Source organism: Ambystoma mexicanum, chromosome 1p, assembly GCF_040938575.1.
Source record: "Ambystoma mexicanum isolate Mex_15411 chromosome 1p, UKY_AmexF1_1, whole genome shotgun sequence".
In the NCBI taxonomy this organism is placed as follows: domain Eukaryota; kingdom Metazoa; phylum Chordata; class Amphibia; order Caudata; family Ambystomatidae; genus Ambystoma; species Ambystoma mexicanum.
In genome coordinates, this window is record NC_090921.1 from 1,303,920,646 (window position 1) to 1,303,937,356 (window position 16,711).

Here is a 16,711-nt window from a genome sequence, read left to right on the forward strand (position 1 = left end):
CGAACAGCGCGTTCTGGTGTCAAGGACTTTGGATACTTGATGGAGAATCCCAAATCCATCAGCAGCTGGACAGTCGCCTCAATGTGTCCGACGGCCAACTCAAACAAGTGGGACGGATGTCGCTGAGCTACAGGTATACGTGTATACCCCGTAGACGCAGATGGGCCGCCACCTGTGCCAGGAACTCTGAATACTCTGGGGGCTGACTTCAAGCCGGAAGGTAGGGCCTTGAACTGTTAGTGCTGTCCCTGCACTACGAAGAGTAGAAATGTTCAGTGTTTCCTGTGAATGGGGACGTGGAAGTAGCCGTCCTCCAGGTCCAGTTGCTGAGAATGTGTTGCAACATGACCATCCTTCATTTTTGGGACTTGAGGTATTTGTTCATAGTTCGTAGGTCTAGAATTGGCCTCCAGCCCCCTGTTTTCTTTCTGACCACAAAGTATCTGGAATAGACTCCAGAGCCCCAGAGTCGCTGAGCAACTAGCTCTATCGCCCGGAGGGATCTGCGGACACCTGAGCTGGAACTCTGGGGTATGTCTTTGGGTGAGAGCATCCAGCAACCATCGGTCAGTGATGTTTTTCCACTCCCCGACTTACCTCATCAGCCAGCCTCCTACCTGGTCGGTTCAGACTTGCTTCGGCGCCGGCATCCTGCCCTGTGGGCGACCGCAACACTGTCCTCTGCCACCGTAGCCCTGGGAACAGTTTCTGTAGGCTTCCTGAGTAGTGGATCTGGAAGGCTGATGGTAGGATGAGGCGAAGACCTGCTCGACTTTCCTCTGGAGGAGAGCAGTGCTACTGGAGGGTGCCCAGGGAATGGACTGTCTCCGTATCCGCCATGATGCCCTGTAGGAACTCGTCGACGACCTTCCTGAAAAGGCTATCTCTGTTGAAAGGCATGGCCAGTACCTTCGCATGGACCTCCTGGTGGAAATGTATGGCCTTCTTCCAACTTTGGCGACGAAGGCAGACACTGTTCCCCATCAGTCGGAACCCTATGTCGGCAACTTCCAGCGCCACTGTGATGGCGTGATCTGATGCTACCTCCCGTTCCTGGAAGAGAGCGATTGCCTCCATCTTCTTGTCATCAGGGAGGAACTCTAAGATTAGGCCCAGCTTGTACCACAGCTCCCTGTCGTATCGGACTAGGATTGCTAGTGCGTTGGCCGCCTTGTTGGTGGATGCCGCGGTGTAAATCACCTTCCATCCCATGGCGTCCATCTTCTTCCTCTCGATGTCCAGAGGGACTGAAGACTACGAGGGTGGGTTAGCCAACTGTTTCCTCATGGCCACCAAAACCACCGAATCCGGCGATGGTTACGACCTCAGGCACTTGGGTGTGGATTCAAGAGGGCCAGGCCCTCCCCCACACGTCATCCAGAAGGGGCACCACCACAATTGCCTTAGTCTTGGCCTTGCGCCTCTGGTACAAGAAACTCTCTTTCCTTGTTTCTTCGGCCACAAGCTGGAATAGGTCTGAGGCTCTGGCGATCATGTAATGGGTTGACCCCACCTCATCCGGTGGGGATGCCTTAGGCTGCGGAGACCAGCCGCCCGCTGCTACGATATTCTTGTCATTGTCCTTCATCATGGCAGTATCCATCCCCATACCCGTGTCTGCTGGGGCAAGGGGGGGGGCCCAACGCGGATGGGGAGACAAATGGGGGCATTGGATGACGCTTCCTCTTCTTCACAGGCGGCTGATCAGTGGGCCTGGGGGATCTTTGGAACCGGGCCCTGTGGCATCCTCTTCTGGATCTCTGACACCAAGGTGGGAGTGGGGGGCGGGGGGGTCGGCAGGATGTCCAGGGACACATCCCTCAGCTGAGCTGGCGTCATCAGAATACTAGGCCCTGCATCGTCGTCCTCTTACACGTCCGCCTGGAACTTGTGTAAGGACTCCAGGTCCTCGTCGTATGTGGACGAAATGGTTTGGGCCACAGCCTGTCACTGATACGGTGCCTCCTTGCCGCCCCCCTCCTCCCCATTTCCACCCTGAGGGTCTGAAACCGGGTTCTGAGACAGTGTCTCCTTTTCCGGTGTGCCAGCAGACATTGCCAAAGTCACTGCAGCGGTTTCACGCCTCAGGGGCAGGGATACCTTCTGTGCTGCAGGGGCTACTTTCACTCAGTCAGCCCCCTTAGCCGTCGTGTGAGCAGCCGCCACCAACTCTATCATCGACAAAGTCTTATCCTGTGCCGATTGGGCCTTCTTGGGTAGGTCGGACTTCTTCTCATCCGACCGCGACTTCCAAGGCTTCTCCAGCAGTTTAGCCGGGTTGGACGATTTCCTTTTCGAGGAGGAGATCGATTGCTGGCTGGCAATGGAGACGGAGGGTGATGTCGATTGCACCCTGTCCACCGTGGGACCCGCTTCTGCAGGAACCCAGGTGGACCCAGACTTGTGTTTCTTGACCTTATCTGTGGCCCCCGCGGATGAGGCACCCTCAAAGGACTTCGAAGACCACTCCTCGAACCGGCCGGTGCTGGGTGAGGCATGACCCTGCTTGGAGTACGGGGTAGAGGTCTTGGCGTTCAGCCACAATGCCTGTCTACTGTGCCTATCCTTCGTCTTCTTGGAGAAACCGAGGAATATCAAACTCTGCTTCCTTGTGGTCTGGATGCAGGTAGTAGAGGAATTGCATGTGCTTGTCTTCAACGAACACATTCCGTAGCCCGCACTTGGTGCAGGACTTGAAGAGGGATCTTCCCTCCTTCTCCTCAGTCATGGTTGGAGGACGCAAAATAGGCCCGATGGCCTTCTGGAATCTTTGACAATCTTCGCCCCTGAGGGGCACTGAAATTTACCAACAACAGATCCCCGCTGTCGGCCGATGGAGAAGAGAGCAACCAGGCTCTTTTGGAACAATAATAGAACCTTTTTCCATCGAAAAAAATAAAATAAAATAGAAGTAGCTCACAACGCAAACTCAAGGGCTTCCAACACTGAAGCGTGCTGTAAAAATATGAAGATGGCTGCCAGAGGAGGGTCTTAGGGAGAGGGCTGTCATTGTATGGGGGCAGTATTAACCAGAGGACAGAGATTGGTTTAAAGGAGAAATGCAGTTTGCAAGTGAAAGTGAAACCGTTTTTTCTTTTACCGAGAATTCCCAGCCTGACGACGGGCAATATTCATGAGCATGTGAATCCATGCCAGACCCCATGCTGGAGAAGAGCAGGTGACCGTGGAGCTGGGTGCTGCTACTTTTTCCATGATGCAGGGCACAGGAGTGGTATGGGGAGGCCCCTCCAGTCACCAAACAACCACACACTGGTTAAGTATTTGCCAAAAATGCAGAATAAGCCTTTCTGGCCCTTGGAGATGTAGAAACAAAACTGTAGAGCTGAAATTAATTCACAGGTCCTGTAACCCAGGTCCCACGGTATGGGAATATTCTGTATCTTCCACCACACTAAGTGTGATTTTCCCCAAGAGGTGGAGGCCGAAACAAACGCAATGAAGAATCGCCACTTTTCAGGGAAGCCGTGCAGGAAAAGCGATCCATTCAGATGTAAGTCCAGAAGATGCTGGGTCTCTGGGGTCATCAAATATCACTAAAGCTATTGGCCAACTATTGTGCTGGTGGGGAAACCTGCTGGTTTTACGTGATTCTGTATTGACTTTGGAAAAGGCAATGAAATATCTAGGTTTGATGCTTCGAGTGGATGAAATGAATGAAAAAATGGGGTCAGACAAATTAATTTCCACGCTAGATCTAAGGGATTTTGGCAAAATCCTTTGGTGCCAGACAACATGGAGAAGACTGTTTTTGCTAAACATATGGGCTTGTTCTATTTCATTGTTCTACTGATTGTCCTTCATGAAGAGCATGCAACTTCCCAAAGAGTCATGGACTGCATTTGCCATCATATAAGCCCGATACCTAGATTATATTGTCATCTATAGTCAGATCTTCACCGAGTACATGAAACATCTGTACCACGCTACTCAAAATCTGAGGAAGACTGGGTTCACCACCAATCCAGAGCCATGCCATCTTGCCATGACCTCAGCCAACTACCAAGGCTTTAAGGTAACAGCTGGAACCGTACAGCTCCCAGAGGCCATAGTAGAGAATACAGATGTTCCCAATACCATAGAACAATAAGGTATTCCTGAGCACTCTCAGGATTGGCTGGCTTTTATGTTCAATGTCAAGCCTCACCCTTCCAAATGAAACATCAACTACATGAAGTGGTACCAATGGAGCCTGGAATTTCGCTACCCATTTGACAGTCAACTGACAGCGTGTTAACTCCTTCAGCGGGCTTTCTATCTGGGACACCATCTTCGGCGAGTAGAAATACTTGCTTACCCTCTGCTGGGTGCTCTTTGATCCAATATGACCTGAAAGGGGGACAGACAACTGCAAGAGGAAGGGTCTCACAGATTGGGGCACTATCAACCTCCTATGGTCTCCAGCTGTGGACTAATCTCTTACTATATAATAGCAGATTGGGGGTACTACCAACCTCCTATGGTCTCCAGCTGTGGACTATGCGCTTACTATATAATAGCAGATTGGGGTACTACCAACCTCCTATGGTCTCCATCTGTGGACTATGCGCTTACTATATAATAGCAGATTGGGGTACTACCAACCTCCTATGGTCTCCAGCTGTGGACTATGTGCTTACTATATAATAGCCCATCTTCCCAATAAATATGTTGTTTCCCAGGGAAACCCTGAAACTGGGAACATGCCCAGCTCCTGAGGCCTCCCAGTGATGAGCACTCTCTCTGGCCTTTCCTGGACCCTTGAGGGTCTCCGTTCAGCAAGCACACTTTGCAGGTTTGGGTGCTCATGAGGCTTCAGAGTCTGACACCACCTCCTCGACATCATCGTTGTACGCCTCCTCCTCCACCTCTTCATCAAGTTCAGGTGCTGGGCCAAATACCTCAACAGTAGTGGCAAGGATATTAGTTAGGGGGTGAGGACATTTCCTCTTTTGTGGCCTAGGGTTTTCCCTTTGGCTTAAGGCTATGACTTAGGCCTGGCTGAGGCAGCCTTCTTTGTTTGAGACCTAGTGACTGATATTTCTGCTGTGCCAGCCACAAAACCAAACTCTGAGATCATTCCCCAGCAGAAATCTACCTACAACCTGCATCTGAACACTCAAATGAATCCTTAGTACTCCATTTACTATAAATAGGATGACAGGCATTACTGGGAACATTTGAGGGGGGCATCAACCAACTTAGTGGGCCTCAGTGAAGCACTGGCAAGTGTACCAGTGGCCCCATGTCCCTGGTAACAGTGGACTGCTTGCCATCTAGAAGTACACAATTCTTACAATAAAACATAATATGAAGGGATGGTGGCACATTCTGAAGCTACTTGCTGCTCCAAGGGACACTAGAGTAACTTCTGCTCCAATGCCTCTGGGAAAGAGTCAGAAGGGAAGGACAACCCTGTGGGTATACCTCTCTCTCACAAGGAAAAGCTAGATTCACAGAGTGGACCCCCAAGATCTGACCCTTTCACCTGGGGTCCCCCTTTACATTGGACCTTCACTCCACATGCAATACAAGACCCAGAGGCCCTGTGAATGTAGGGAGGCTTACAGTGGCCTGAAATCTTGTTTGGGATGGTGCCACCCCTTACCCTTTCTATTATCCCAGTTAAAACAGATTGAGAGGCCACCCTATTCCAATGAACAGGGACAAATGCTCATATCTAGCCATACTCTATCTGGGTAATGTGACTGAACAGAAAGGCTTAGACGTAGGAGTGTGTGAGACTGTTGAGGGGTTTAGTAAAGAACACACAGAGCATTTTTAGTAATTCAAGTGAGGCAGAATGTATACCAATACAGGGATTTCTTTGGGCCTTAGACAAACACTTATCAAGGAAAACACACATGTAAATAATATGCTGAAACATTCACTACTATTATGCACACATTCTCCTTGGTATGCACTGTTAAAAGAAAGTTACTTTTAAATACAGCTGGAATAAGATTTCAAGATACTGTAAGTCTAGTAAAGCAAGTGAATAAATAAATAGAACCAGGCTCGTGGCCATCCCCCCTTAAGAACGAATAGCTTTAGAATAAAGGAGATAGTTTACACCACATAAAATCTTATAAATAAGATACTAACCTTAAAAAGTCCTTCACTATTTAGAAAAGCAGATGCCTAATGCCCTTAAAGTGACAGGTCACAATAAACGTCTTTTGGAGGCTAGGAGTCTCTTTAGGTAGCTGAACAAGTTTGGACATTTCCAAAGTTCAATGAAAACAAGAGAAACATCTTTAAGAGACTCTCTTCCAATCAAGCCATTTTAGGGGAGACCCAGGGAAGGATACCCAATCAGAACACCACCTTCCAAGGAGAGGCAAGGGAGAGTTAGGGCTAGCACTTTATGCACAAAGAATCCAATGGAGAAAAGGGTTGCCATAACAGGCATGTACACTCAGGGACCACTGTATGAGTTTCTGAAATCGCAGTGCCTTCTGGATTCATCCTTTTTTTCTGTTGTAGGAAGTCCAGGGTCACTTTAGGCCTTCTGTGTCTGGGCCTGGCTAGATCGTAGTTTCAGGCTGCATTGGACTGGTTCTGGACATTCAGGACACGCCAACTACTACTTCGTCGATGAATTCAAGAGCTCCCAACCCGCGATGAAGGCGACAAACCGCGCTGGCCACTTGCAGAAAATGGCAGAAGGTGACCCGTGTAGCAGAAATAAAGAAACTGGTCCTGCAAGTCCCCTCTTCTTAGTGACAGTTGCAATTTAAGGGAAATACTTCTTGTTCCATAAGCGGAGGATCTGCTAAGCCCCAGAACCACGTCCAGTGCAGCGAAGTAACCCACTATGACATCTGGCTAGTTCATAGGAGAATTTCGTTACTCTTTCGAGTGCTTCCAACGGCTTGGTCTTCGAGCAGATTGTGGTCGTTTGTTCCCACAGGTCCAGGGGTCAAAGCACTGATAAAGGTCTTCAAGAGGTCTGCAAATTGCCAGTGCTTCACAGGTCAAGTAAACGAAGCACTGATGGCGAGCTTCCAACAACGAGTCCGGGTCTTCAGTGGGCTGCTCTCCTTCATAGGGCTCCTGACTAACAATCTGGGCAATGGCTGCAGATCCAGAATCCGAGCTTGAGTTGTGCCCAGCCCACCAATGGCAAATATCTGCACCATTCAAACTAGCCAGGGGCTGTCCAATCCAGGACAGCCTCTCGCCACTGCATCTGTCCAGGAACCGACACACTGGCATGAATGTTGACTGGGTCCAGAAAAGCCAGCCCCCACATCCAGCCCCACAGACATACTGACACTTTGCCCGTGGGAAAGGCATTATCATATATAAAAAACCCAGTCCCTCCAGGGTAGGAAGAAGGTCAAAAAAGATGTCCAAAGGGCAGACAAAAATCTAGTGGCATAGCCATTTTATAGTTAGGGTGTCCGGTTTTCGGGGATAACCGGAAAGTGCCTGATATGTGACCCCCGTTAAAATTTAAAAATTCTCGGGGTTATCCGATAAACCCCGTATTTCATAGTGCTGGGAGCGGGATTCGAAACCATGGTGTCTTGTTTCCAAGACACACACGTTGCCAGTGAGCTATCCTAGCAGCTCTGTCTGGTAAAGCATTGTCTATTGGAACTGACATTGCTACTGACGCTGCAATGATCATTTTTTATTATCCCATATTGCCACCTTGTGGCCAAATGCCGATTTGACTGCCTGGTCATAAGGACCTCACATTGCAAACTTTGGGCTTGTTTTTGAAGCAAGTCGCGTGTTTTTTTCATAGGTCGCTTGTCGAGGGTTTTGTCCGCTTATCGTGTGTTTTAGTCGCTTATTGTTGTGCTTATTCCTTCATAAGCACCACAATAAGAACACTTCAGTTCTCCCTGCACCTAAGATCAGCCCCTCCCATTACAATGCCAGCACCAAACTGCTAATGATGGGCCATTAGTCACTGAATGGTTTCGTGCTGTTATTGTAATGGTAGGGGAGGAGTGCCGGTGCATGGGGAGTGGGCCTGCATTCTAGGCAGCTTTACCTCTCTGCAGGTGTGCAACTGTCCTCAGTTAACACTCTGTGACTCATTCATACCAGCACCAGTTTGCCCGCGTAAAAAGCGCTTAAAAACACCCAAGTGTCACTAACAGAGCAGAGAGCACTGACAGCAGCCACTTGCCACTCGTCTGCCGTCTCCAGTGAGCCTGAGCCAGCTTCTTCTTTGTTTTGCTCCTGCCCGGCATCACCGTCAGTCCCCAGAGGATCCAGCCTGTATCCTGCCCGGGAGTCGCGACACACCCCCCTCCCCCCCATTCAGTATCTTCAGTAAGGTAAGTGAGTCATGTGTGTTTTCCGCTTTTTACCACTTTGTGCCCGAGCTCCCCAGCCCCCTTCCATGCGTTTTTCCTCAAAGTGCCCCCAGGCCCCCATGTGCCCCGAGCTCCCCAGCCCCCTTCCATGCATTTTTCCACCAAAAGTGCCCCCAGGCCCCCGTGTGCCCCGAGCTCCCCACCCCCCTTCCAAGCGTTTTTCCTCAAAGTGCCCCCAGGCCCCCATGTGCCCCGAGCTCCCCAGCCCCCTCCCATGCGTTTTTCCACCAAAAGTGCCCCCAGGCCCCCGTGTGCCCGAGCTCCCCACCCCCCTTCCATGCGTTTTTCCTCAAAGTGCCCCCAGGCCCCCCATGTGCCCCAGCCCCCTTCCATGCGTTTTTCCACCAAAAGTGCCCCCAGGCCCCCGTGTGCCCCGAGCTCCCCACCCCCCTTCCATGCGTTTTTCCTCAAAGTGCCCCCAGGCCCCCATGTGCCCCGAGCTCCCCAGCCCCCTCCCATGCGTTTTTCCACCAAAAGTGCCCCCAGGTCCCCGTGTGCCCCGAGCTCCCCAGCCCCCTCCCATGCGTTTTTCCACCAAAAGTGCCCCCAGGCCCCCATGTGCCCCGAGCTCCCCAGCCCCCTCCCATGCGTTTTTCCACCAAAAGTGCCCCCAGACCACCGTGTGCCCCGAGCTCCCCACCCCCCTTCCATGCGTTTTTCCTCAAAGTGCCCCCAGGCCCCCATGTGCCCCGAGCTCCCCAGCCCCCTTCCATGCGTTTTTCCACCAAAAGTGCCCCCAGGCCCCCGTGTGCCCCGAGCTCCCCACCCCCCTTCCATGCGTTCTAATGCTAAAAGTGCCCCCAGGCCCCCGTGTGCCCCGAGCTCCCCAGCCCCGCTTTCAGATCGGGGGCGAGAGGGGCACACCACGACCTATGCAAGCTGCGTGTAGCGGGCGAGGGTCGTCACCTGGAAAACTGCAGCAGGTTATCTAAATACTCTTAATATAGCACCCTTTCTGCCATTTACGTGGCCTCTTGGCACTTTGGACCCTTTGAGAACAAACAAAAAAAAAAAGGATGGGGATGCGGATGGGTTAGTGAGAGCAGACCAAATGTTTGCGATTTGATTGGCTGGGTGGTATCATAACAAAACATCCAATCACATTACTGCAATTCCCAGAACATTTTTTTTTACTCGCATTTTTGCGAAAATATAGATTTTGAGGGGGGCGGGTGTGGATTGGGATCGTCATTTTCAATGTTTCGAGGTAAGGCAGGCAGGGAGTTGCCACTGTCGGCTCATGACTGCGCATCGTGTGTTCAAGTTTTCGCTGAGTGATGGCGAGAGCTAGGTGCCTGCATGCGAGTTAGTGCAGGTAGTCTTTTGAGCTGTTAGGAGTTGGGGTATTTATTGGGGGCAGGGGGTGCAGTTGGGGAGCGAGTGCTTGGTTTGTGTGTTGCATGGAGTGTGGCTGGCAGGTGATGCTGGTTGTGCACAGTTGCATGTGTCTCGGTTAGATGAACAAGTTGAGAAGTACAGTTCAGCCACTGAATAAAGTGGTTTAACTTACATAATAAGGCATAGGTCATGGAAAGGTCACCAGGCAACACTTTTGGGCCAATGGTCCTTTCCAGACAAAACAGCAACACATCATCATAGCATAGCATAGCATGACAGCAGATAACAGCGCTGCATCTCCTACTCACTGCCTACTGACAGCTGGTCATGTGTCGGTAGTGGGTCTTCATACAGGGCAGGACCAGTTAAGGGGGTGTATTGTGAGGGCTCAGAAAGTTTGCCCAGCCATGTTCATTTGACCAAGCACTTGCTGTTGTGTTGTGATATCCTTCGCTGTTATCTACATTACTGCATGGCAGCTCTTCTCTACCCATAAAAGACAGCAGCCAAATAGGGAACATTAGTGGTGTCACGTGTCATCACTACGTGACATTATGTAGGTAGCTGAGGTCTTTTTAATTCATTGTATTTAATTATTTATAGAAATCACAGGGAAAGCAATACACTTTTGGTACAAAAACACCTGCAAAAATTAAGAGCGCAGGGCATGGGGTGAGAGAATGTGACTTGAAGACCACATGTTGCAGGGGAAGGTCCTGAGACTGAATCAGAAGGACATAGTTAATGTCATGCTTCTGCTATGTGTAAGTAGTCTCCTCTTTTAATTGTTCCAATAGGCTTCTCTGACATCGAGCAATGCCCCGCAAATGCAAGACCGCTGAGGATTACGCCAGGGAACACAAAGATTTTACAGTAGAGGAAAACAACGGAAAACAATTGTTAATTTGCAAGGCTTGCAGAGTAACAATTGTATTAGTCAAAGGAAAGACTTCAAGCCGAATCGCTGAGCACGTTTCTTCAAAGACCCACTTAAGGTTGAAAGATCCGCCAAAATTTGAGAGTGGTCTGTGCCAAATGTCCCTTACAGAGACACTGACGCGTTTTAAAAGAAAACGGGATGAGGAAAAAGATGTGGCACATGAATTTGTGTGTGCCTTAGTGCAGGCAGGAACCAGCTTACACCAGGCAGATGGCCCGATTGGTAATCTTTTCCGCAGACGGGCCCCAGCAGCCACAACATTACCCCGATCCACTCAAATGTATGAGAAATATCTACCGGAGGTTTTTATGACAGACATTGGCCACATCAGAGAGTTAGTCCAAGGCGACGTAAACATTTCAATCACTGTCGATGAAACGCCCGAGATGCATGGTGATCCAGCAGTGGCAGTCCTCTTCACATTTTGTGACCCAAAAAGTGGATGGGCGCGCCATACTATCATGGCAGATTTAGAGGTGGTTGAAACTTGCAATGCAGTTTCAGTAGCGGCATTACTCCAGAAAGTCCTCAGCAAGTTTGGGAAGGACTGGAGAGATGTAGTGTGCGTTTGTAGTGATTCGGCAAGTTATATGAAAAAGTTATGTGATGATCTGTCCAAGGGCAATGCCGATTTCAAGGCATTCCCCATGCGAGACCCCTGCCACTTACTTGATGGAGTTTTAAAAGCAGCCTTAAAGTCCTCAGATTTGGTTAGGGGTGTAGTTGACTTTGTGGTCCATTCTGGTGCTCTATTTAGATATGCACGTGAACTCAAACGCAAATACCTATCATTTTGCACTTTGTATGGCATGAAAGGAAAGGTTATCCCAACTGTCTCCTTTAGTCGGTGGTTCTCTGTATTAGAGGCAGTGAATGCCATACTATTGATGTGGCGACCTTTTACCGATTTCCTCCTTAGTGATGATGCCTCAGGCAAGAAATGTGAGGATCTGAGGGCGCACATTGATACTGAGGTGAATAAAAGTACAGTCTACTGTGTTCTCCGATTTTTGCAGGAGAACATGACCGCTGTCGTTGATATAATGAAGAGGCTGGAATCCGAAAACACATACGTTTACCAAGTGTACAATGTCATTGGTGTGGAGGTCAAACTCTTATTTGAAAGAAAGTTGGGTGACACTTTCAGTGACTTTGGTCCAGTAACATGTGCACCTTTGGAATGTCTGCCACTTGGAAAACAAAGGACTGTTGAGGAAAATTTTAGGATATTCTACGCAACAATGCATGTAAAATGGCAAGCAATGCTGTGTCGAAACATTCCATCAGCCACCATGTCGTTGGAAGTGAGTGAAGCCTCTTTGTGGTATGCCGTGCAAGTACTAGATCCCTTCCGCAAAAAAGAATTTAGTCAAAACTTTGAAAAATATGCATTTATTTTTAACCATTTTAAAGCCACTGAGACTGTGTGCAGCCAGTTTAACGCCTATTTGGCAGAGCCTGTGCCCGAGAATCTGCAGCTTCGGGTGCATGAGTATTGGGTGGGAAAGCACCAACAGTGGCCAGATTTATCAGCTTGTGTGTTGGATATTTTGGCCCTGCCCGTGTCCAGTGCCAATGTGGAAAGGTTGTTTTCCCAAATAAAAGTCTTTATGGGAAGAAAAGAAAGGGCACGGATGGGCAAAGAGTCCTTGAAGAAATATTGTATGATTTATTACAATCATTTTGACTTGTAGGAATGCAATATTACTTGATTAACATGAAATTGCTTAGAACATCTTGCACTGAGAGATTACCCTACATATGCACGCAACAAAGCAATAAAAGAACATTTCTGTGTGTACACCTCGCGATTTTTTGAAAGGGGCAAAAGGGAAAACACTGATAAACACAGATTCCCAAAGTTTTTGAAAACACTGGAAAAACACCCCCGGAAGTAAAAAAAAATAAACCCCTAAAACAGGAAACCCTATTTATAGTATGCGTTACTTTAAGGGGCATTAAGCAGTAAAATGCAAAAGCGCACAGATAAAAATGAACCGAGAACTGTATTATGAAGAACAAAGTTCTCCTATACCGATCGATAGCCAAAGGATTGATTAGTGCCCCAAAACAGAACAGATGAGCTTAACAAAGTAAGTGGAGGAAAATGGCATCACTTAACACCAAAATTCAGGAAAGGTTAAAAAAGGTAGGGTGCCCCCGTTGATGTCTATGGGGGGAAGCAGCAAAAAGCTTATGCTTTCCAGGCAACCCTCATGTGGCTTACCCCACTTATTCTTTTTGTGGGCTTTATAGGATGAGAAGCTCCCCTGTTCTTATGGGACACCATGTGAGACACAACCTTTTTAAATGTAGCACTTTGGAATCTGCTCAATGCCGAGTTAGCTCAGGAGAACAAGAGGCAAGCATGATAAAGTTCATCAAGCTCTCAAAAATGGTCACTTTATAGCCTTCAACCCACCCACACAAGTTTGTAAGGGATTCATTCACATGGGTTACCCAAGTGACATTCTCCTTTTTCTTGTGGTCCCAAAACCTGTAACTATTGTGTTGGATTATTCCCAAACTTTAAGAGAAGAGCCCTCCTTAAGTATTTTCATTCAGGTACTGGCAATTCCAGGATTGCGCTGCAATCTCTCTGGGGAAGCCTACTGAGTAACCATGCAATTTTATCATATTTTAAAACTGCTTGTTCCTCACATGTTCCTTTCATGCAAATTCAAATACAGGCAAGCACTCAATGATATTATTCTAATACACAGCAAGCAGATCCTTAGGACATGTAGAATGTGATTAACGCCTGAGCCATTCCCAGAACCCCCATTAGAGCGTTGCCCTACAGACAAGGCTACACCAGTCACCATATCGATATCCTCAAGCTGGAAGGCCCTGCCCTCTTGTGCTTCTTTCGGGTTGTCCTTCTCCACCCTATCAGTCTCCAACTGAGCGAACCTGTACTTAAGTTCCAAGTCCTTCAGCCTACAATTCTCCTTTTGTAAATCAAAGTAGGCCTCTGCATCAGAGATGGAAACAAACGGAGAAGAGAATTCCCCCTCTTCATCTTCTGGGGCAGAATCGCAGTCCCTACTATTGCTAGAACCTCTGCCAGCGTTATTTACACAATCAGTAGAGAGGGCAACACTCTTTGTCCGCTGGTGACAATATTCTGCACAATCTCTGCTTTGGTACTAGAAACGGAGCACAACTGTTTCAAGTAGTCTATTTTGTGCTGAGAGATAGGCTCACCAGTGTACGTTTTCATGCTTTACATGTGTTCCAATAACTGTTAGTGGCCCAAAACATTTAACGCTTAGAATTTAATGACTAGAGGTCTTTGTAATACCAAGAAGTCCAAAACACCTTATCCCAACACTGCAACAACTGTTAGGATGGATTTTGGGAACCAGCCTTGAGGGAGAGTTCTGAGAGGACACCCTATTGCAGTGAACAAGAAAAATACATCTAGCCAAACTCAATCAAGGTAGGTGATACAGCAGCAAGGCTTAAACTACATAAACACACTAAACAATGAAAATAACTAAGTATTAATATCAAACTAATAATATACAGATGTATACATTCACAATGGGTGATCTCACTAGAGGTCACCAAAACTGTCTGCAGTAAAGCAAGTAAAAGCACATAGGTACTGAAACAGCAATTGCAATTCAACGAAGGTATTGTTAAAGCAATGGAAACACTATTACTCTGCCTTATAAAATAAGGCAGCTAACACTTGAAGTCCTACCCGTAAGATGAGTCGGTCTAGTGAGCTCTTAAGTGTCACACATGCCAAGAAGAAACCTTTCGTATCGAGGTGTTAGTCTTAAGCTGTTAAACAATTTTTGAAAAAGCCAACAAGTGAGTAAAATGTTCCAATAATAAAAGCACAAAGGTAAGTACAAAAGATGAGGGGTCCAATCCTTTGACTCTAGGGGAAGCCTAGGGGGCAGGGGGAGATTGGGAAGAGGATGTTTCTTGGCCATAACTCCATAACTCCACTGATAACAACCAGGCAAAGGAGAGATAGGGTCAGGACTTTCTGCTCTGGAGGGAGGAGAAAGGCAGGAGCAGCTTATGCAGGCTTGTCCCCCATCGATTCCACTAGATACCACATGTAGGGTCCTAGATCCATTGAGTCGACTTTCTTCTATTGTTGGTGCAGTTGCAGGGCTGTCCAGGGCAACGCGTGCAGTGGTCGTTTTCGGCATCTGGATTGAATGTGGCTCAGCGGTGGGTCCGAACACTGGCGAGATGTTTCCTGATGCTCTGTAGATGGACGACCCAGGCATTCTGGGATGCAGACCGCCACATATCCCACAATGGCAGGAGACCCGCCTTTATGACCAGATGAAAGCGGGCCGAAGTGAAGAAAACAATACTCAGGTGGTGGTGGGCGACTCAGGTGGTGAGGAAAGAGAATCTGCTTTAAGAAGGTGCCTTTTTAAGATGGAAAGCAGCAGCTGTAGGAGCACTGTTCTTGGGCCATAAACTGGAGACATGCAGAGTTCCAAAGTTGGAACGTGGAATGGGGACTGATGCCCCCTGGATGGAACTGGCCAGCCAACAGGGTGGTTCCAGGACACTACTGAAGGATCCAGAGGGAGTGGTTGGTCCCACCAAGGTCAAAGCACTAGGGAGGGTCTTTAGGAGATCTATCCAGAGAGGTGGGGCTTTACCGGGACTTGAATGGAGGTAACAATGGATGTCTTAAATGGTCATCCTCGAGCTGCAGCTCTTCACAGGGGCTTGGTTCTAATGATCATCTGAGGAATGGCTGCAGGAGTCTCCTTTTTATACTAAGTTTGAGCCAGGGTGCTCCCAGTCCACACTGGAAAGGATCAGCACCATTCAAATAGACAAAGGCTATCCAATCATAGACAGCCGCTCACCCCACATCTGCCCAGCAACAGACATAACCCTGGCCAGAGTGCTGATTGTGACCAGAACGTCCCAGCCCCACCCCCTTGCCTGGATATGGCTTTCCATGTATGGCATTTACTGGCCAGAGAAGGCACGAAGATGGCCAAAGGACATGATGGTAAAAATAACGGGTGCAAATTGTGCAGCAGTCATTTTGAGAATATGGTACACATAAAGGCATTATGCACACTTTTGCTCTGTCCCATGATTCTAGGTTTCTGGAAGAGTGTTGAGCCTAAAACAAGTTTAGCTATGAAATGGTCCATTTTGCCAAGTCTCGAATAAGCACTGTTTGGTAAAGGTGTGTCGTACCCAACAATTTCTAACTTTGAAAAGCATTTCTCCCACACTATTATTTTCAGTTAGGAAAACAAATGTTCTTAGCTACAAAGACAAAAAGGGAATTGACAGAGCACATGGAACTAACTCAAGTTTCTGTAGCTGAGCGTTCTGCTTTTTGGGAGCGGCTCTCTCGATACAGCACTAAGGATTCAGGAGATCTATGGGCAATGTCTGCAGCTATCCAACATCATCCCCTTTACATACAGATATTGTTAGCAACAGAGCCGATGAAATCATTTACAGTCCACATCGTATTGGGCTTGTTTGCTTTTGCACATTTATGGAAAGTTTCAAATCAAGTTAGGGGATGGGGCAGGTTCCTACATACCCAGTGACAACTGTTCTCTTTTTCCTTTTATCTATGTTTTACAAAGTCGCTTTCTCCTCAGAGGTCTACACTCTAACTTGTAACAGAACAGTCCCAGACTTTCATGGCTGCCTTAGGACTGCAATTTTTCTTATAGATTTCATGCTACTGATGTTATGGGAAAGCTGCCAAATCGTTTCCTGGTTATCCTTTTATCCAACTAGCAGCTTTCTTTTTATTTGTAACCTCTGCAATGTCGAAACTCAAAATGTGTAAGATAAAACAATCCTTCAATAATCAGTTCTTCACTAGTGTCCTGAGAGAATGGCATCCAGCTTTCTAGTGGGGAATTATTTACAGCGTATGAAACTGGAGACTGACCTTGCTGCAGTACCAGGCATTAAAGCTAAATTGAGTGGTGTGCTGGAGGACAAATTCCTTATAGCCTTCAAACTGGCAAGACAAGAGCAGGAAGTCCCTTTTAACAGAGGGAATATGGATACAAATCCATATTTATTGCACCATATGGATGCAATGAGAATCATTTCTGATGGCACCTACCACTTG

The 16,711-nt window shown here is 47.9% G+C and overlaps 1 protein-coding gene across 1 annotated transcript in view; it reads right to left on the bottom strand.

Annotated features, from left to right (window-relative positions):
* Positions 1–16,711, bottom strand: part of NUCB1 (nucleobindin 1) — a 684,805-nt gene that overhangs the window by 42,150 nt on the left and 625,944 nt on the right. The window lies entirely within an intron of this gene.